The sequence below is a fragment of the Budorcas taxicolor genome, chromosome 19 (assembly GCF_023091745.1).
Source record: "Budorcas taxicolor isolate Tak-1 chromosome 19, Takin1.1, whole genome shotgun sequence".
Taxonomy (NCBI): Eukaryota; Metazoa; Chordata; class Mammalia; order Artiodactyla; family Bovidae; genus Budorcas; species Budorcas taxicolor.
This window is the reverse complement of record NC_068928.1, coordinates 12914212-12936936: the sequence shown is the minus strand read 5'-3', so window position 1 is coordinate 12936936 and position 22725 is coordinate 12914212.

Below are 22725 nucleotides of genomic sequence, written 5' to 3'. Positions count from 1 at the left end.
GGAAGTTGTGCTTTGTGAATGGGCAAGGGCTCTGAGTGAAAATTTAATGCATGAGAGCAGGAGGGACAATGCAGAACGGAGTGACAGAGCCAGCTGTGGGTTGCACGAGTCCACACGGTGGTGTGCAAGTATGTGTGTATACGCACTCATCTGAGAGTTGCAAAGGGAAGGCGGCCAGATGCGCCCATGTAACCTTACAGGTTTTTTCCAGGCCTGAGATCCTGGGTCTTGGTTTCAGGGAGCAAGAAGGAATCAAATGGTGAAGCCATGCCTGCATTCAAGTGTGTGAGACTCAGCCGGGGAGAGCTCAGAAGCGTCACCAGGGGTATCTGTTGTTGGGTGATGGAGCCAGCCCAGAGAGGGTTTCCTACCGCTCCTTTCCCACCTAATCAAACCTCCTGGCATTGACAGAGGGGAATGGGGGTGGAGAGATCTGCCTCACCATTATCTCTGCTCTCGCGGCACCTTCTCCTCTCTCCCTCCCTTCTCTATCCCAGCTTTGCTCCCGCCTATGAAAAATCAGCAAATAAAAAGTTACATTAACCCCACCCTGACCTCACCGACATAATACACTGCAGGCTGATGCGCTGCCTTTGGAGGCTCGCTGAGAACCTGTCACTCTCCAATGTCCCGAGCACAGCCTGGGGAGCATTTACTGGATAATTAATATATTAAATGCATGAAAAATAGTTACACAGACTTCCCCTCCCCACCCAGGGAAGAAGGGTGGGATGCAAAAAAGACAGATTCAGGCTGTATACCATCAATATAACAGCATCCCCCGAATAGCCGTCATAAAAACTGTTCATAATTTTATAGCTTCATTCCTGTTGGAGCACCATAAAGGCAAGTCATATTTTTTACACTCAGGATGCCCCATAAAAAAAAAAAAAAAAGGAGCAAGTGAGAAAACGAGAACTTGGCAGGAGGTTCTTTACTCTCACCTGAGGGTGAGGGACAAGAAGGCGCCCCCCACGTTTGTCCTCTCTGACCCCTTTTTTTCCACTTTTCTTGGCCTGGCTGTGAATTCTGATGAGTCTATCAGAATAATTATTAATTGCATGACTTTATTACTTTTTATTTGACCTTTTTTTTGGCTGGTTCCGTATTTGCCTTTTTGTGAGGATGGAGGTGGGTGGAGTTGGGGGTGAAGTACTGTGTCCAAGTACTTCAAGTCCTTCACCTTTCTTCTGAGAGGCTGGGGTATAAGGAGAGAATGATGAGGGTCTGGTTGGACCGCCTGGATATGTAAAGGTTCAAGTGAAGAAAAGGGCAGGTGCCGTGGACATGTATTCTGTGGAAAATGGTAAGGGCCCCAAACTGGTTGATGGAGAGAGAAGGAAGAAGAGGGGCTGGCACACGGTAACTGCAGTGTCCCCTGATCTCCTGAGCTTAAGTTGTCCTGGATGAAGTCCTCGGGTCCCTCAAAGAAGCCCAGTGTTCCTGCGCTAGACTCTCCTGCAGACAGCTCCAGAGTGGCGGCAGGGAGCATTTGAGATTAGCTACAGACCCAGGCCTGCTCCCCCACCCTGTGAGCGGAGCACTCAGAGCTCAGGAGACGGTCGTTTTCTAGTCAGCCCTGCACTGCCCCCAAGAAGGCATGAACAGCAAGAAGACCCCTTTACAGCAACACCCCCGAACACATCCCTGGGCCTTCAGAGAGACCCATCAGGCTCCCGATCCCGCTGGCCCCAAGAGGAACCCTTGTAGCTCTTCCTAACCCTGGAGAAGGAGAGCGGGTCTGGGAAGGGTTTCCCCTCTTCGCGGGGTCAGGTTCTGGCAGGAGAGAGACTCGCAGATGCGCATTCCCCAAGCCTCTGTGAGGAGCTGCGGACGCATGGGGGAGACAGATACTCGGCGGAGAGACGCGTGAGGGAGGCGCCCCACCTCCTGACACACACCCCGGCGCCTGCCTGTTAAACTCCGGGAACCTTTGGACCGAGAGGAGAGGCATGAAGAAGGCAACGGTGTGAGAAGGACCGGAGGGCGGAACTGCGGGTACCCACGGCTGCGTGGTCACTGGCCGAGGTGCTGAAAAGGGAGCTTTCCTGGCAGGCCGAGTTTTCCCGCAGGCTTCCAGTTCGACCTTACAGGGTTAGGCTGGCACGCCCAGACTCGCTGAGGATCCGCCACTTTGGTAGGCTTGGGGTGATTTCTTCAAGGCTAAACTGAATGGTGTGTGCCTCCCCTTCTTGGCATTACCTGCTTTCAGTTGCCCTGTTGTCCCTGTCAGAGTAGAAGCTAAGAGACACTATGTCTCTTCAATCAAGACTGGAGCATCTGTCCCTGCAGAAAAGCCCCCACCCCCAGTCATCCTGGCACACCTCGCTGAGGCCAAGGGGTCTGTCTTCCTCAGCAGTCTGGGAGCTCTGTTTTCTCCCACCAGAAAGGCCTTTTTTCCGGGCTGTTTCATCAGACTGAAATCTCTCCAAGATAAACTCTGTCTCCCATCAGATGGGATTTTACTATGCCAGGCTAATGCATCTCTCACCAGGTTTAGAGCTCCCTTGAAGTAAGAACTGCCTCTACCAACAAACTGGGGTCCTCTCCCTCTCCCTCACCCTCAGAACAAAGGCTGCGTGTCTCCTCTACCAGACTAGAGCTTCCTCAAAGGTAGGTAGGGGCTCAGTTTCCCTAACCAGATTAGAAGCCCTCCACCCTGATCAGAAGCTTGGTTTCTCTCACTGAACTAGAATGTCTCCCAGACTGAGGTCTGGAATCCCCTCATAAGACTAGTACCCCCTCCACACACCAAACACACACAATAGGCACTATAATTCCTTCTTAAGATTTGCAGCCCCTCAAAGGACAAGGGTTTCACCAACAAACCAGAAGCCACTCAGGTCAGAGCCTGAGTTTCTGTCATAAGATTAGGGGCCTCCAGGGTAGGGATTATGACTGCTTCATAGGACTTTAAGGCCCCTCAAGAACAGAGGTTCCCCCACTACACTGGAAGCTCCCACACATGAGGTTTCCCTGGGGCAGGAGGTTGTGTGTATCCTTTGTTTGACCCTGCACCCAGGAGAGGTGTTTGGTTCCTGCTGTAGTTGAGTCTGACCACACCATCTGTGAACAGGGGAAAATAGACTAACATGATTGGTCCCCTCCATGTGCTAGCCACGGTCCCAGGCTTTTCACACCCGTTATCTCCTGGCCTCCCCACCATCTTGCATGGCAGGTATTCTTATCCCCTTTCCACCGATGAGATGAGACTAATACCCAAGGGTCCTGCTCCAACTCTCTCACCCCCGGTCCTGACCTCCCCCCTCCCTCACCTCCCCCATGCTCCTGCCCAAGCCTGATGATCCATTCCCATAAAAGCGGCCAACTCAAGACCAAAATCCCAGGGCTTGAGAGAAATCAGCCTTCCAGCAAAGAAGAAACTGTACATAGGTACATTCTTCCATCTCCTTGAATATTCAGGATTGTGGGCAATAGTGGGGCTGGGCCTGCAGGTAAACAGGGGACTACATTCCCTCTAGAAGCCACTGTTAGCTCTGTGATTCTGTATGCACTAGGAAAAGGGGAGATGAATGGAGAAAAGGAAGGCCACAGGGGTACTCTTTGTAAATCAGATTTTATGATTCCACTTTTCCTTTTTTTTTTCCTTGCTAAATCAAAACCTAAGCCCTCCTTCTCCTCCTTATTTCCAACTTAGTGTCTCCACATGCTGGACTGAGAGCAGCTATTAGCATCTCTGTATTATACACGGTCTGTGTGTGTGTGTTCAATAAAAACAGGTCCACCTCCTCTTCTAGACCAGAACTAAAAATAGAGGGGGTGGGGGTGGGGGAGAAGCATCTCTTCCCCAAAAGGAAAAGCATCAACTAATTTGAAAAATATTTAAGAAACTCTGGGTCGTCATCCACTCGCCTCTCCCTGCTCCATAATTACACTGCAGTGCCTGATATTTTCATGGGACATTAAACCAGGAGTCAGGTGATGGGTTCCTTCCGTCTACGCCTATCCGTTAGCCGCCAGGCCCCCGCGGACCTTGACATTATTAATAGTCCTATTCATTAAGTATTACTCTTGTAGAATGAGTAGCATAATATTGGCCTGGAGATAGGAACAGGCAGAAGGAATAAGTCAAATTAATTTTCCGGAGCAAACGCCCCGGTTCTGTAAATGACATTCTGTACTGTTAGCATTTTAAATGTGGCACAAATGGCAGGAGACACAATTTGAAAGCAAAATACTAGAAGACATGGCTCAGGGTGGAATGTGGCAGTAAGAAAGTCTAAGAGCATCGGGGACCTGGAAGTGGGAGGGTCTGGCCCATGTAGTTGTGGGAAGAGGAGGCTTTTTTTTTTTTTAATAAGCATTTATTTTAAATGCAGGTTAGGGAGGAAGGTGGCAGGAGGGCAGGTAGCAAGGTCTGTGTGTGTGACAGTGTGTGAATATATGGAGACATGTCTCGTGGAATAAGAAAGAGGAATCAATCACTGCTTTCCTTCCCCCTCTCTGACCCCAAGGGAAGGGTTGGAGCTGAGAGCTTTCTGCCACTTACTCCCTAAGTGGGAGGTTTTTCACCCCTTCCAAGCCTTTCTGATCAGGTCTAGGGAAGGCTAACTCATGAATTCTTTGATAGGTAAGAACATTCCACTTCTATTCATTTGTATAACAATACATGCCAATTCTGAGACAGATCCTGTTTTATATTTTAGAGTGGGTCACACACAAATTGGTTGGGGGTTCCCCAGTGGCTTGGTGGTAAAGAATCTGCCCGCAGTGCAGGAGACGCAGGAGACTCCGGTTCAGTCCCTGCATGGAGAAGATCCCCTGGAGGAGGAAATGGCAATCCACTCCAGTATTCTGGCCTGGAGAATCCCATGGACAGAGGAGCCTGGTGGGCTACAGTCTGTGGGATCGCAAAGAGTCAGACATGACTGAGAGACTGAACATGCAAGGCAGTGTACATGTAAATTGGTTAGGCAAGGCCTCACACCCTCAAAGCTTAGACTAGTGGTTGACTGAGCCAGGAGGAGCCCAGATAACTGTGGTATAGTGCAGTTTCTAATAAGGGCAATGAGAGAAGGAAATGTGAAGACTATAGGGTGCTCAATACAGAAAGAGTCCATTCCACTACAGGATGCTTGCTAGAAGTGATGATGTGAACCTGGGCTTTGATGGATGAGCAGAATTTGGACATGAAATAACAGAGAAAGGCAATTCAGATGAAGAGAGTGGGATGAAACAAGGCTGGAGGTATCTGAGGGAGCCATGTGAATCAGGAACAGTGGGCCATCGTCCAGGACAAAAAACTTGGAAAGGGTCATCATTAGAGATGACATTGGGAAGGCCACTCTCAGAAAGTCCTGTTTGTCAGGCAGCTGAAAGTACAGATGCTAGTCTGGGAAGATGGTGCCTTTTTGGAAGTCTGTACTCCTGCCTCATTCTCCCCAAGACAGAAGGGCAGGTGCTTGATGGGAGTAGGAGGAGGACACTATGGACTACAGGCCATGCCTTGGATGGTTTCTGGGTCCAAACCATTGCATCCCAGACAGTGGCTAGGCAAACCAGCCTGGCTAGAAATAAGACTGCTCCTCAACAAAGTTAGGCTGTAGGCAAGGAAAAAGACAAATGTCCACTCATATGACCTTACTATTCCCACCCAGAAGCCAGAAGCAGAACTTCTTTCTCTTCAATACTCACTTACCAGTGGGTTTTTTTGGAGTCTAACACTTATCACTACCTAAAGTACCCTCAAGTGTTTCAAAAATCCATAGAGGACAGGCAGAGACTTCACCCTGGGCCTCATGCTTGCCTGGGTTTCTACATAACTAAGTTTCTGTCCTCCTTACCCCATCCTCATCCAAGTTGAAGAAGGCTTTTTTTCTTCTCCTCTTTGAGCAGGGCAATATCCAAACTTACCTAGATCCTGAGTAGGACCTGAGGCCATTCTAGACCTAAGTAAACAAAATTCCTGAGGTACAGGCCTTAGAATCCATCCTTAAGGAACTCAAAGAACAGAGACAAATACACAAACAACTTAATACAGTGCAGTGCACATTTAAAATGTTAAATCCAGAATAGCTATCACTTACATAGCAATCTGGAGTACAAACTGGCAACCCACTCCAGTATTCTTGCCTGGAAAGCTCCATGGACAGAGAAGCCTGGCAGGTCCATGGGGTCACAAAGAGTTGGACACCACTGAGTGACTGAACACACATGCGCACGCACACACACACACACACACACACACACACACAGCAATCAGACACTGTTCTAGGTACTGTTGTGTATATTAGCTCATTTAAACTTTATATCAACCTTATGAGGTCAGTACTGTTATCATAGGGGTTAACTTGCACAAAGTTACAACAGTCATAAAGTGGCAGGTCCAGGATTTAAATCCAAGCAGCTTGGCTCCAGAGCCCATGCCGTTAATGGCAGCCAGGGCCTAGGGGACCCAGGTCCAGGGAGATAGTCTAGAAGGTTCTTAGGATCAGAAAACCCATATATGTTGGCATCTCAGACAGGGATGAGTAACCATACAAAGAATCCCTCTTCCCCAAGTACAGGGGAGGAGATGCTGCCTTAAGTCTGCCTGGTCTGAGTTTGGCCTTGGCTTGTCTGGGGCAGAGATTTACACACCCAAAATGCTAACTCATCTTAGCCCCTGCTTCTAGTACTGGCCCTGTTCATGCTACCATGAAAAAGGGAGGGGTGTAGTATGAAAAGCACTGGATTGGGAGTCAAGAGCCTGATCCACCCCTATGGATCTTGGAGAGGCCATGGCCTCTCTGAGCCTCAACTCCTCATCTGCAAAATGAAGAACTTGAACCAGGTGCTTATCTCCAAGCCTTGGTATGCTCCTAAAGGGATTCTCAGCTTTGGAGGCACACTGGAATCACCCAGGTTCTTACTGATTTTTTTTTATCAGTAAGAACACCAGCACTTGGGTCACACACACCCCAGGCCAATTGAATCAGAATCTCTTGAGATGTAAACCCAACATACACTGGCATTTTAAAAACCTCTCCCAGTCATTTTAATGTGATTTCATGGGTGTATAGAACCCAGGTGCATTGAAGAACTAAGGCTGTACTCTTCTTCTAGTCAGAGATCTCAGAAACTGGTGACCAGAGCCATGGATAGAAGGTTGTGGGGTTCAACAGATAAAAAGACCATCACAGTTGACCCAAGAGTTCCAGAGTAGCCTCAGAACCTACAGAAAAGCAGCCTCTTAAAAATGACTGACTAGAATAAAACCACGATTCTGTGGGCAAGTCTCCAAAGTGAGGACCACATGAAGATGCCAAGACACAGGATCTGGCTCATCCTTCTTCCTCCTAGCATTCAAGTCCCTTAATGGCTGGCATCTCCCCCCATTTTTGGAGTTGTCTCCCTCCTTAAGTTCCTCCCAGATAACTGGGATCCCCACCTCCCTCCAAATCCCATTGGGTACCACATCTTTTGAGAAACAGTAGGGAGAAGGATCTCTTCTACCTAATCCCAGAGGAGAAGCCACATCGTCCCCCCACAGAACTGAATAAATACATTTAGCACCGCCTCTGCCTTTTTTTCCCCAATTTAGTATTGTTTAATATGCATTTAATCAGGCCATTCGGTATTACAGCGGCTATGTAGCGTGACTCCCCCCGCGGGCGCGGGGGGAGGGCGTTATAGGCCATTAGGCTAAAGTAATATGTATGAGGAGTCACTTTTCCCCAGGGCGCAGTAACTATTTTTGCTCCCCAGTCGTCCCCATTAAATCATTAAACCTCATGACTATACTTTCTGAACTCTACCATGATCTTTAAAAAGCCAAGCATTAAAGGGCAGCTGTCACCCTCCACCGCCCAGGCCTCGCGCTTTATGTATTCACAGCATTAAGTCCTTTGTCAGTCTATACATCATTGGTGCTGGGGTGGGGGTGGGTGGGAGGTAGTTACAGCGCTTGAGGAGTCGATCCGGCCCCCAGCTCTCCCCTGGGCGGGGCGGGTGCCCAAAGGGTCTGATGATGGACCGCTCCTTAAGAGAACGCAGGTAACAAGGCAGGGCTGCCAGGCAAGAGGGGCGAGGTTGCCGGCGTCTGGGGCTGTCCGTGGTGCTGAAGTCCTGTCCCACCAATGGACGTTACCCTCTCTTCCCTTCTCTAACCAACTACATTTGGCTTTCTCAACCGGCAAGTCACTGTATAACCAAATATATCCCCGCAAATCCCTGTTTTTTTTTCCCTCTATAAAGTGAGTATGATACCGCCCAAGGAAAGCTGTGGAGTAGCAGAAAGACCTGTGGATTAGGACTTAAAAATAGGCTGCAACCCACTCCAGTACTCTTGCCTGGAAAATCCCATGGATGGAGGAGCCTGGTAGGCTGCAGTCCATGGGGTCCCAAAGAGTTGGACATGACTGAGAGACTTCACTTTAGCTTTTCACTTTCATGCATTGGAGAAGGACATGGCAACCCACTCCAGTGTTTTTGCCTGGAGAATCCCAGGGATAGCGGAGCCTGGTGGGCTGCCATCTATGGGGGTGCACAGACTCGGATACAACTGAAGCGACTTACCAGCAGCAGCAGCAGCAGCAGCCACATTTAGACAAGTCTGAGTATCAGTTTCTTCCGTGGCAAACAGTGATAATGTTGGTCACACAGTGTTGTCAGATTTAGAGGATTTATATTTGTTAGTTATTTGCAAACCACAAACACTGTGTATGTAATAATATATTAATGTGTTCATAATAAATATTGATATTAATTTTGCTTTTATTATTTAGTAAATATTTATTTTATACTGATACTACTGTTTATGATTGTTCTTGTGGATAGGTGTTACTCAAGAACCATTTTCCAGAAATTTCCTTCTGCTCTAGGAAATCTCCTCCCATAGGGATGAAAAAAGAGGACTCTTATCAGCAGAAAAAGAGAGCCCTTATCAGCAGAAAAAGAGACCTGGTATGTTTTTATTTATTCCCTTCCTATGAGTTGAAGTAGAGAAAACCCTTGAGTCCCTTTTCCCAAGACCCAGCCCCAACCCTGTGGGGTCCCTGCCCAACCCTAATTTCGACTCTCCAATCTTCATCTCTGACACACAGGTGCTTTTCCTGCTCTGCATCTCACCATCAAAAGCCTGGGCAAGGAAGGGTTAAGCATCTCAGCAACCCCCGACAGGGTCCTCCTCACAGGCTGGGAAACAATGGAGCCATCAGTCTATATTTGACCTTTGCTCCTGCAGCGCTTATGACTTATTCCTCTCCTCCACAGCCTGCTGTGATTCAGCCTTCAATCTCCCACCTCTTGCCAGAGCATAGCTGGCCCTCCCCCAACATCCTCCCCAGCCTCTTAGGCCTCCTTCCTTCCCCTTTTCTCACCTTCCTTCCTCACCTCTCCCAGATTCCTTCCTGTCTCCTTCCTCATTTGCTTGTATTTCCCCCCTCCCTGTATTTCCTTTACAAGCTCTCCACCCCAACTTCCGTTCTCTCTCTCTTTCCTGCCTTTTCTTCTCTTCCCTTCCTTCCTCCCTCCTTGCTTTTTCTTTCTCCCCTTACCATACTAATTTATCTGTGGGCATGCCAGATCTGAGTAACACTCTTAGAAAAATCTCAGCTTGCTCTCTTCTCTCCAGTTAATAACCTCAAACTTATAGATCCCTTCCTGCTCACCCCTCATCCCTGACATTATTTCCCAAAGTGGACATTAGTTGGCAAAATGAAGGTGTGGGGAATAGGGAGGGTGCTGTATCAATTCATGAGGTGGGGGCTCTCCATGGGTGGGGATAGTTTCACTCAGACTAGAAAAGAGATGAATGGAGGGTCTTATCAAAGAGGAGGAACCCTGGTGGGTAGAAAAAAGGAAAAGAGTGCAAGGGCTTAAATATCAGAAAGAACCAGATTCCAGCCCTAGCTCATCCACCTACTAAGTGACCTTGGACAAGCCCCTTATCCTATTTGAGCTTCTTCCTGCACTGCAAAATGGGAGTTAATAATATCTGCCTTGACTTGGCTTGCAAGGTTGTTACAGGGATCAAGAAACAGAAAGAGTATAAAACTGTGTTGTAAACCATAGAGGGCTGGATAGATACAAAGCAGAAGGTTGTATTATTTTTTTCTTAGAGACTCATCTGGCTACCCTGCTTCCACTCCCTGCCTCACCCCACCCCACCCCACCCCACCCCACCCCTGCATATGGATGGAGGAAGCAGTGATCTATAAGTTTGAGGTTGTTAGCTGGAGAGAAGAGGGCAAGCTGAGATTTTTCTAAGAGTCCTTACCCAGATGTGACAATGATTCTGTAGCACCTTCCTATTTAAAAAGCATTGCAACAGCGTTTTTTCACTTTTAAAACAGCCTTATGGATGGAAGACATATCATTGGCCCCATTTCATGGATGTGGGCAACAAGGCTTAAGCAGGTTTGAAGTGACTTGTCCAAGGCCATTACACTAGAAAGTCATAAAGCCAAGACTCAAGCTGAAGTTTTCAGTCTCCAAGTTCATTGCTCTTTCCACCAACTCCTATGGTTTCTCACTTGCCCTGAGGTCCCCCCGGGCAAAAGGGCATCCATCTGAACCAGCCTATTACCTACCTTGCACTGTCTGTTTACAAGCCTACCTTCCTCCAGCAATGGTGAGTTCCATGAAAGGAGAGAACACGTCTGGTGGGCACTTGAATTGTTTGCCAAATGAATGAATGAATGAATGAATGAAACCCTGCCCCATTCCATCACATACAGTGTTACCCCTGGGGGCAGGGTTATGTCCCAGAAGGTGAATTACAACTTGGTCCTCTTCTTCACAACTCCAGAGGACTCTGGGCTCTGGCATGAGAGTCTCTCTGGAGGAGGGGTCCAACCTGCCACCCCTCTGCACACACACACATTGCTCAGCCCCTGCCCCCAGCCCTGTGACAGCAGCCTCTGTAATGAATGGCTCTGCAGTGGGGCCCAGCAAAAGGACAGGAGGGCACCAGACAAATCATAGCTGCCAGGCGCTAATCTTCCCCTGGGAAAGTCACCTCCACCCCCCTCATCCATCACTGGGCACTGGGCTGCCACTATAGCCCCACACGCACACACCCAAGACAACTGTGGATGCACGTGAGAGTACACAGAGAGGTGGGCTACAGCATTCACGTGGCTTCTGTACACAAGCAGAGCAGCCCCTGCAAAAACAAACCAAAGAAAAAGGCCATTAGTGCTCTATATGAGGCCCCTGCCTCGGTTCTCCCACCCCCAGAAAAAGTGACATCTAATGATCCCAAATAGATCCACTGAGCCATACATTTGTTTAATTGCCTAAGAAATGTTTGTTGAGAGTCTATTTCAGGTAAAGCAATGTAGTACAGAGGACACAGAAGTGAACAGAACAGGGTCTAGTCATGAAGGATCTCACAGTCCAGCAGGAGAGCTGAAACAGACCAAGGGACGTGGGGAGGAGAGGGACACGGGAGTGAGATAAGAGGAGGATGGAGAGTCAAGGGAGGGATTTTTCCCAGCTGAAGGTGCAGGAACAGCTTCACGAAGGAAGAGCTTGAAGGGTGAGTGGGGTTTGCAGGGATAGGAAGAAAGCCATCCAGGAGCAGCAAACTGGGTGAGTCAGAGCAGAGTGTGAAGGCAAAGTGTGCCTGTGAGAGTGGCAATAAGTGGTTCATGAAGAGGGGCAGAGAAAGATGAGACTGACCTCTGTCCACTGAAAGCCACACGCTCCCCCACGTCCATCGATTCCCAGCACACGCACACACAAAGCATCTCAGCATCATGAAAGAGGAGCCAGTCCAAATTCTGCCAGAGATCAATGGCATGGAGATATGTCCAGCCACCGGCACATCTTTGGAGGCGCGGACCTATACCCACAAGCCATGTCACTGTCGAGCCGCTCTGTGCGTTGTTACCCTCCAGGCCAGTGCTCACTGAGCACCATTCTTAGTGCTTCACCGAGTCATGAATTCCCACTAGAATGTAAGCCCCATGGGGCATGGAATATCTCACGCACTGCTAAACCCCCAGAGCTCAGAACAATTGCTTGGCACACAGGTGTTTGACTAGCTTTCAGTGAATAAATGAAAGAGCTCATGGCTTCGTTTAATAAGGTGGTTATGCTATCAGAAGACTTCCCAGGTGGCACAATGGTAAAGAATCCACCTGCGGGTGCAAGAGACACAGGAGACGCAGGTTCAATCTCTGGATCAGGAAGGCCAATTCCAGTATTCTTGCCTGAGAAAATCCATGGACAGAGGAGCCTGGTGAGCTAGAGTCCATGGGGTCGCAAAGAACTGGACATGACTTGAACACGCATACACAGGCATGCTAAAAGATAGACCCTCATTTTATAGAAAACTCAGTCTTGGAGAGATTCAAAAACTTGCCAACTGGTCATGCAACTAGCAGAGGGTCCTCAATGCAAACCCAGCTTGGTCACCAGGGCAAGCTCTCTGCCAGCTAGGCTAAGAGCAGCGGCCCTGCCTCTGGCTTTTATATCTCTGCAGTTGTGGTTATGTTTCAAGAAGGTCTAATTTGAGCCTTCTTTTTCATAGGCTACATAATCATGAACTCTGATAACAAGGCACTAATATAGCCACTGTCTACAGTTACACACCCTCAGTCAGCCCACTTAAAGAAAGCCCAATACAAACAAGCATACCCAATTTTCAAAGTAGGTAAATCTAGGAGCTCTCCTTTGCTTTATAGAAAAACTCTTTGCACTATAAATAAGAGGTGTTATCAAAGCAGTGTTTTAAGTAGCAGAACTTCCCTGGACACAGCAGTGCTTACCCAAAGGGGACGGATGGAGTGTTGACACTAACATTCGTGGCTCGCCCACTGTGTGCCAGGCATTTCAGCTCCTTGTAGAGGAGATAGTTTAACCCCGCTTTAGAGATGAGGAAGCTGAAGACCATGGGAACTCCCTGGTGGTCCATTGGCTAGGATGCCAAGCTTCCACTGCTGAGGGCCTCGGTTCATTCCCTGACTGGGGAACTAAGATCCCTCAAACTGCAAGGAAAGGCACAGCCAAAAAAAAAAAAAGATGGGGAACTGAAGATCAGGTTCAACACATGTAGTCATTCAGCATTGCTCATTCTGGCTCTGTGCAGGCCCCAAGAAAGCAGATATATACAGGCACATCTTTGCACCTACCCCACTCCCCGACCCCACCCCACCTAAGGGCACTTGTAATGGGGAGAGATAGGTAATAAATGAATAAGTGCACAAATCTTCAAGAAAATGTCATGTTGTGAGAAGTGCTATGAAGAAAATGCAGAGGGTGATAAGAGAGAGCTGGGGTGTCTCATGCAGATATGGAGGCATTAGGGGACCCCCTTGGGCCCCTCAGTTAGAAGCTGGCTGACTTCATCTCTGGCTCTTCCACCTCAATACAAAAAAAAAGGGCGGGGGGAGAAGGAAGAAGGAAAGAGGGAGAGAGGGAGGCATTCAGCCTCCAAATGGGCAGAAATCCAAATGGAAAAGAGTTGCTAGAGAAGCAAAGTGTATTTGAAGTCATTGTCCATCACACACCCCTCTGCAGTTAGCTCTGGAGCCCTGGCACTAACTCTCTGCAAAAACAAGGGAGTGATCTGTAAAATTCCAGCTCACCTTGCTTGGTGGGAGCCCTGGAGCGAGGAGGTCTGGGGCCGTGGGGGGAGAGGGCGATGCAGGCTGATGAAGTGAGGCTTGGGGAGGGATGAGGAGCCAGGCCTGTGGCTCACCTGCCTAAGGGCACATGGCTTCCCTGGGGATGTCCAATCTCTCTGCGCTCCAGACTCCCCATCTGTCAGCTGGGGATGGTGATGGGCCCCCACTTCGAGGGCTGTGGGAGGAGGAAGTGCATCAGCGCGCACCGCTGTCTGCTGTGGAGGGACCGGCCGAAGGTCTTCTCATGTGCAGGAGCTGGAGGAACTAAGGGTGCAGACGCGCAAAGAGGGCAGGAAGGAAAAGAGGGGTGCAGAACTGGAGAGCGGTGGGGGGACGAGAGGAGATGAGCAAAGAGGAAGCAGGTGTGCAAATCGTGACCAGGCTTCCCTCAACCTCCCCCCAAAGCTTAATAGATTTCTAAATGGGCTTATTATCACCACCTATGAATTCTTTTAAAGGACCTAATTATCAATAGAAAACACCAAACTAGCTAATTAGGTTTCCTGAGCGGGCCTTGACAGGGGTGCAAACAGGCTCTCCGGATGGTAGTCCTGGCAAAGCCTACAGACCCGAATCAATGGCTGGGGGGTGTAGGGGGCGGTGGGGAGGGCTGCCATGGCCCCCAGTTAGGCCCATAACTGCAGGGCCCCTCCTGCCAAGGCCAGGTCCCTGGAGACACTCACTGCCCGACCTCTCTCACCTGGTGGCCTGGAGCCCAGGGCCCACAAAATAGGGTCCAGCTGCCCTTGCACCCCTCTGGGCTAGGAGCTGAGGAGGAAGCAAGCGGGTGTTCTCAGAATCCAGCTTGATGGGGGGGCGCTGCATGCCGGTGGAGGGGTCAAGGAATCAAGCTGTTGGCATCCCTCCCTCCAGTCCTAAGCAGAAATGCCCAGGGCAGGGGCTTTACTGAGATGCTGAGAAAATGCGCTTGTCCTGCACATCATTGGAGGGATTGTGGTTGGGGGCATAATAACATGACAGAGATGGCTACGCCCCTCCCCCATCAGATTACAGGACCCCGGTGAGGGGCGAGGGCCTGAGTTCTCAAAGACTGGATGGTGCTCACCTGAAACCCTGTCTCCACTACAGTGGTTTCCAAAGTGTGTTCCCCAAACCCCAGAAAACATCAGCATCATCTGGGAAATTGTTCGAAAGGCACACCGTCGGATACCACCCAGGGGTAGGGCCTAGCAAACGGTGGGTTTATTATTATTATTTATCTATTTATTTGGTGACATTGGGTCTTAGTTGCAGCATGCGGGATCTTCCTTGCATCATGTGGGGTTTTTCTGATGAGCCCTCCAAGAAATTCAGAGGCTGTCTCCAGTTTGAGAACCTCTGCTCTCGTGTATATGTACAGGAGGAGGTCATTCATCAGCACAGCTGCCGATGGTGCTGCCGCTGGCTTGTCTGGGGTGGGGGTGGTGGGGTGGGTGCAGAGAGGTCTGTTTCTTAAATTAAACTAAATGATGGCCATTAAGGGGGCGTCCCCTGCACATAATTAATTCTCCTTTAGCTAAAAGAGGCAGGTGAGAATTGGACAGCTACTGATGATCTCGGCGTGCCGCATCCTCCTTCTCTGCCACCCTCCCATCTCCAGGGTCCTTCTCTGGGAGGCCCCACCCCTCAAGTCGGGTTCTCCTTCTGTGCAGCCACCCAGGGGAGTCTGAGCTTTGTTAGCTACCTGGCACTCACTTCTCCAAGTGCCACACCCCTGTCCCCTTCTCCAAGTCAGTCACCCCTCTCACAAAGTCTGACCTCCTCCCCCCAGTCCTCTGGTCCCCATGTCCCTCTTTCATCAGAGCACTTCCGCTTTACCCAGGTTGGCATGTTAAACTCATGGGCAGAATTTTGTTTACTATTTAAACCGCAGGTGCCATGATGTTTAGAGATGTAAAAATCTTGGAGCTTGAAATCCACACCCCAGGCCTTTCCAGACTCAACGGACTGACTAAGGGAAGCCAAACTCTTGGGGTAGATTGGGGCCGTCCTTTACTAGCTGTGTGACCCCAGATGAGTGCACTCACCTCTCTGAGCCTCATTTCCACAGCTCTCAGATGTGGGTGATGCCACCCATCTTGTTAGGTTTTGGTAAGGATGGACAGAAACTCTATGTGGGAAGCCTCCAGGCAGACTCAGTTCCACATTAGGGCTGGGGACACACTCCCCCTTCACGCCCTCCAGTGGGTTCCAGATGAACCCAAATGGGGCTCATTCTCTGGGTCTCAGCAGCTCACCCCCTTTATACCTTTATATTTATATTAATAAATCCTGGAGTCCAGGTGCTAGGCCAAGTTCAGGACAGTTCAATAAACCTTTTCGCAGGTACCTGCTGTGTGCCAGGTGCCTTGACAATGGCTGAAGACGCAGAGACAGAGCAAGAAAGGACCTTGCACCCCAGAAGTTCAAGTGTGGTAGGACAGACGCATCCTTAAGAAGACGCATCCTTATAATGCATCCTTAAGAAGAAGGGAAGAAGCAGAGTGGTGCCCCAAAAGATAGTAGCCTTGGAGACAGACCTGGGTTCAGATCTTGACTTTGCCACTAAGGAACCAGCTAACGCTGTGATTTTTCCAGTAGTCACGCATAGATGTGAGAGTTAGACCATAAAGAAGGCTGAGCACCGAAGAACTGATGCTTTCGAACTGCAGGGCTGGAGAAGACTCTAGAGAGTCCCTTGGACTGCAAGGAGATCAAACCAGTCAATCCAAAAGGAGACGTACCCTGAATATTCGTTGGAAGGACTGATGCTGAAACTGAAGCTCCAATACTTTGGCCACCTGAGACACAGAACAAACTCATTGGAAAAGACCCTGATTCTGGGAAAAATTGAAGACAGGAAAAAAAGGGGGTGACAGAGGATGAGATGATTGGATGGCATCACTGACTGAATGGACATGAATCTGAGCAAGCTCCAGGAGATGGTGAAGGACAGGGAAGCCTAGCATGCTGCTGTCTATGGGGTCACAAAGAGTTGGACACGGCTGAGCGACTGAAGAATAACAACGTTGTGCTAATATTACTTAATCTCTTTGTATCCCCTTTTTCTCCTTTATAAGGTGGGGAAAAGGAACTTCAAAGGATGAGGCCTACAGATGTAGGTAAGCACCTGGCACGTGTGGAGGCTCGGAAAATGCTGCCATCATTATCATCATTATGAACGCAGTGGGCTTCCTCATCCTCCAGGACCCCACCCTTCCTCTACAGGGTCAGGGGCTGCACCATCCTGGTGGCCCCAGGCTTTGGAGTTAACCAGATGATCCTTTAATACACAAAGAAACCCCAAATAGCTTAACCTCAGCTGCAGCACAGAGGGCCCGGCTGCCCGGCAAATACTGGGCCCGAATCCTGTGCTCCATTATTGCATCTGAAAATCCGTTAACATTTCACACAATTTCCTGCACAGCAGTGCGCTTCATAATGCTGGGAGCCAAGCCGGCCCAGTAATTGGGACTGGAGTGGGGCAGAGTCCAAAGCAATTAATCCAGCCTCCTTCCTTGTTTGCGCCAGGATAAGCCTGATGGGGTGGAGAGTAATTGGAAAGGAGCGGCCTCCATCCCCAACTCGGAATTAATATTTTCCTGTCCTGATTTAATTCCGCCCGGGAACAGTGACACAGAGACACGCCGTGTCAAGCGCTAAGTAATCCACCACGAGCCACCTGAGGAGGAGCGAAGGACTTTTCCTTTTCTTTACGGTTGGCAGGGGGTAGAGGGCAATGGCGGCTAACGAGACAGAACCTCACAAGTTGGAGGGCCTTCCAAGGACATCTGAAGCCTAACTCTCCTCTCACCCAACCCCACCCAGTGCAAGGACATGCCGCAGAGGAGACAGACCTGGGTTCAGATCATGGCTTTGGGACTTCCCTGGCAGTTCAGTGGTTAAGACTCTGTGCTTCCAGTTCAGGGGACAGGGGTTCGATCCCTAGTCAGGGAACCAAGATCTCACTTGCAGAGCAGCAGCGGATCAAAATATATATATATAAATCCTGGCTTTGCTGCTTAGAGGTGTGACTATGGGCAAATCATTTAAATCTCACTGAGCCTCAGTTTCCTCACCTGCAAAATAGTACCTCCCATGAATAACTGTCATCGGATGCATTACAATAAATACAAGGCACTTAATGCCTATATAATGGCCCATCAATGGTTGCTATATTTCCTCTTGTTCTAGTTTTTATGACCAGGAGCCAAGCACAATGGTAATCATAAAGAATAACACACGAGCAAAAAAAAAAAAGAAAGAAAGAACGCAAACAGAAACAAAACAGGGGCCCAGGACTTCCTGGTGACTCAGTCGTAAGGAATCCGTCTCCCAGTGCAGGAGACACGGGTTCCATCCCTGACCCTGGAGGATTCCACACGCCTCAGACTAACTAAACCAGGGCTCTACAGCTCTTGGGTCTGTGCTCTAGAGCCCGGGAACCACGACTGCTGAAGCCCCACCCCCACCAGCATCAATGAGAAGCCTGTGCACTGCCACGAGAAAGCAGCCCCCATTCACCATACCTGGAGAAAAGCCTCCACAGCAACGAAGACCCAACACAGGCAAAAATAAATAAGTTAAAAAAAAAAAAAAAACGGGCCCAGCACTGTAGGAGCTTGAATTCTAGTCCCATATAGCTAAAGCTTGCTGTATACAGCAGGCATTTAATATGCACTGGCTCTTTGCCTTGTGCCTCTGGCATCCCTGGGCAGGCGAGCACTCGGCCTCTGCCTGATCACCTCCTGTCACTGTGCTGCTGATGCCTTTGCCCACGTGTCGGCCTCCTCTTGGGCTTCTGGCTGCCTCCCTGTCACCACATCCCCCCACCCCACCTGCACCCAGTTCTAGCTCCGTTCTAGGGCCAACTAGAGAGAGACACATCCAAGCACAGGATCTGGGACTCAGGAATGTGCAGGTTTCTGCTGGAGACTCCTGTGTGGCTGAGCCTTTTCCCAACTGGCTCAGCCGTCGTCTCGCGGGAGGAGGGCTCCCAGCTGTATCCCCTCTCATCCCCGGGGCGCTGTCCGCAGGGGCTCGGGCATGTTAGGCGAGGAACTGGGGAGGAATTAACCTCAACTACCAAAGAGGTACCCTTTTGCATCCCACATCCCATCGGTTCCTGGAGCTCCCTTTCACCTCCCCGGCAAACGATTTCCAATGAGTTCTTGTCCCAGAGTCTGCTTCTGAGCAGACCGAGACCGCTGGGTATTCTATAGACCCTGAGGCCCGCATGGCCCGGCCAGGGGTCCCCCCTAATGAAAGTCAGCACCAAGAAACAGAGCGGGGAGGACATGCCTGCTGACCGCCAGGCAGCCTGAGCATCCCAAGGCTTTTGAGGTGTTGGCAGAGGTGCCGGGTGGAAGGGCAGACGTTTCCCAGGAGGTGGGGCGGGGCGGGGGCAGACTTATTCACGAGTAAGCTGAGACCCCTACCCACCCAGGACACTCAGAAACACTTACAGGCCACCAGGCAGCAGGAATCTTACAGGCTCACAAAGGGGCAAAAATCAGGGAGGTCTGGTTATTCGTGTTCCCCTCCACCCAACAGGTGGAAGGAAAAGCTTCAAGGGTGGGAAGGAAGATGCCTCACTGGGCTCCCAACTCCCCCAGAAAAGTCGAAACAGAGAGTTGCCAGAAAAAACCCTGTGTTCCACAAAACTGCAGGAAAACACTATGCAAATGTGAAACTGCTGGGGGGTGGGGGAGCAGGCCAGGAATAAGCCAAACATTAAATCACAGCAGTAGGAGAATAATAGCTGAACTCCTTCTTACTTGTAGCACTCAATTCTGCAGTCGATACGGGCCAGAATGAATGAACAGCTTCCTCAGAGCCACATCTAAATTCAACGTGTGCAGCACCCCAAACTCCAAGAGCGGGGCAGGCCAGCCAAGGGCAATCCTGCCTCACTCCATATCTTCCACCCACAGGGGTTCATGGGAAGGTACCAAGCCTAGGCCCCCAAGGCAGCTAGGGTGTAGCACAGGGGCTGGGTGACATGGGGCAAGTCAAGTGCTGTCTCTGAGCCTCAGGGAATCACCACGGGGGCATCCTGAGGGGGTTGGTGGGATGCAGGGTCACAGAGGCCTGGTGGTTGGCCACAGTGCCCAGAGGGGGAGGAAGCCGCTTGAATGGGGCCAGGTAGTCTGTGCCGTGGCCCAGAGTGAGCCTGGGGGCACAGGAGAGGCTGAAGTGCCCAGCTGCATTCAGGTCCCATGTGCAGAGGGTCATGGATCAGCTGCCCCTGTCATTCATCCCACAGCCATTCATGGATAGAGACTGCATGTCAGGTACGGCCAGTACCTGGGAACAACCACATGTGTGCTGTGGTCCTGCCCTCCATCAAAGACCAAAGGGGAGGGACTTCCCTGGTGGTCCAGAGGTTAAGACTCTGCCTGCCAATGAAGGCGACACAGGAAGATCCCACATGCGATGGGATAGCTAAGCCCTTGACCCACAACTACTGAGGCCCACATGCCTAGAGCCAGTGCTCTGTGGTAAGAGAAGCCGCCGTAATGAGAAGCCCATGCACCGCAGTGAAGATAGCCCCCTCCCAGCGCACAGCAACGAAGACCCGGTGCAGCAAAAAATAAATAAATTTTAAATGTTTAAAAAAAAATTTTTTTTTTACTAGGCAGCAGCTTTAAAAAAATTTTTTAATTAAAAAAATACTTTTATAAAAACCAAAAGACCAGAGGGGAAGACACAGCAGACATATCAATTCAGAACCTGGGAGGATTTCTGTATGCAAGTTCAGCTTCTAGGACCAGGGGGCAAATGGGTCTTACCTGAGGAGCTCCTGGGAGCCAGGTTGGGGTCAGCACTCATGTTTTCTCACTCCATCCTCAGAAACTCACTTCACAGAGTAGGGGATTGGCTCAGAGTCCCATTGCTGGAAAGAGGATGTGAACCCAAGTGTGTGATTTTAGAGACCAGCACTGCTGGTGACTCATCAACCAGGCCCACATAGAGATGAGGATGTGGGTGGTGGAGCTGGAACATTTCTTCCCTTCCCCAGGAGGGCAGCCTCAGGGCTCCACTGCTGTCTTCAAGCTCCCCCAACAGGTGAAGGACCCCTCACACCCTACCTTGGGCTTTATCCCAGCTGTCTGCAAAGGTCTAGACATGACTCAGGGCCAGAAGAACCTCACCTATTCTGCGTTCATCCTCCCCACTGCTCCTGCCTCTGACCTCGGGACTTCAGTGGATTTCTGTGGCTTTCATCTCTCCAGAATCGATCTCTTTTCAGACTGTGCCTCGAATTTTCCTGGGAGCCTGCATCCCTCTCGCACTGTGAGTCCATGACGTTCTGCAGGGGCAGAACCAGGGATGCCTGTGGGCCTAAATCCTCCCTCTGCCCCCAGCTAGAGTGACTGGTTCATGAGTGGGCATGTAACCTCAGCTGGGCCAATGAAATTCAGTCTCGAGAATTTTACTCTTACTATTGGAAAGAACATGTTTCCTTTGCTGAATCATTAGGATATGGGCCTAGTGCTAATGGCAGCCATTTTGTCACCATGAGTGGAAGGCATTGCCTGAGAAAAATCCCTAGAGGGCAAAAGGAACTGAAAGAAGAAGAGAGATATTTGGTAATGTCTGAAGTTCCAGGTCACATGTTACCTGAAGACTCCCTTGGCCTCTTTAATAGTCAATAACCTCCTTTGTGGTGCTAGAGAAGACTCTGGAGAATCCCTTGGACATCAAACCAGTCAATCCTAAAGGAAATCAGTCCTGACTATTCATTGGAAGGACTGATGCTGAAGCTGAAGCTCCAATATTTTAGCTCCCTGATGCAAAGAGCCAACTCATTGGAAAAGATTCTGATGCTGGGAAAGATTGAGGGTAGGAGGAGAAGGGGGCAACAGAGAATGAGATGGTTGGATGGCATTACCAATTCAATGGACATGAGTTTGAGCAAATTCCAATGAAGTGAAGGACAGGGAGGCCTGGCCTGCTTCTGCCCAAGGGGTCCCAGATAGTCAGACATGACTCAGCAACTGAACAACAATAATAACCTCCTTTTTGCATAAGCCAATTCAACTTTAGGTTTCTATAAGCCTCTTTCCCCAAACTGAAAAGAACTGGGACTAATGTAGGCAACAACATCCCTTGGGAATTGTGCCAGCGTGTGAACCTCTGCCCACCCTCATCCTCTAGAAGGAATCTCAGACAATGGAGTCCAAATCCATCTTTGGCAGTGGAAGAAATTGAATCCCACAATTTTTTCAAGTCACTTATTCAAAGCAACAGAGCCAGTTAGGGACAGAATTGAGATTCAAATTCAAACCTGAAAACTCACTCCTGTGTGCTTTCTGGACAAGTGTGTGATCTGTTTGTCTAGTTCTGAAAAGGAATGTGTGTGTGTGTGCATGCACTTCTGGGTCCTCAGAGAGATACTGAGGTCCCCAAGGGCCAAGCTTGTGCCACGGATATGCCCGATGAGTGCATGCTAAGTTGCTTCAGTTGTATCCGACTCTTTGAGACCCTCTGGACTGTAGTCTGCCAGGCTCCTCTGTTCATGGGATTCTCTAGACAAGAATACTGGAATAGGTTCCCATGTCCTACTCTAGGGGACTTTCCCGACCCAGGGATTGAACCCTCATCTCTTGCATCTCCTGCATTGGCAAGTGGGTTCTTTCCCACTAGTACCACCCACCCAAGTTAATGTAGTGGGTCCCCCAGGTGATCCCTGGACATTAAGTATCAATGGGCTTCCTGGAGATGTCCTCTGGCATGCCCAGTGTTGGGCAGTCATCTGTTTCTGGGAATGACACACTGTATGCCCAGGGGAAGAGGTCAACCTTTCTGAGACACAGGCTAATATAAAGTTGAATATAATAAGCATAACGCTAGCAAAAGAGGTATCTTTCATGAGTTATCTCTTGTGCAAAAATGGACACTTGCTAAAAAAAAAAAAAAGGACATTGTATTCACCTTAAGAGAATCCAAGACCCGAAATTTAAATTTACCCTATGAATTTAGAGGATAAAGGACAATTTCATAAAAAGAGTCTAATTGTTACAGCAGTTCTACTAAGGATCCAGAGTGGGTGTTTACAGACCTCCCCAGCAGGAAGGCAGGAATGAATGAAACAAAGACGTTAAGGCCCGAAGCCCTACCCACTGAGAGCCCCACTGAGAGGAAGGAAAGGATCTCAGAGCGGGCAGAG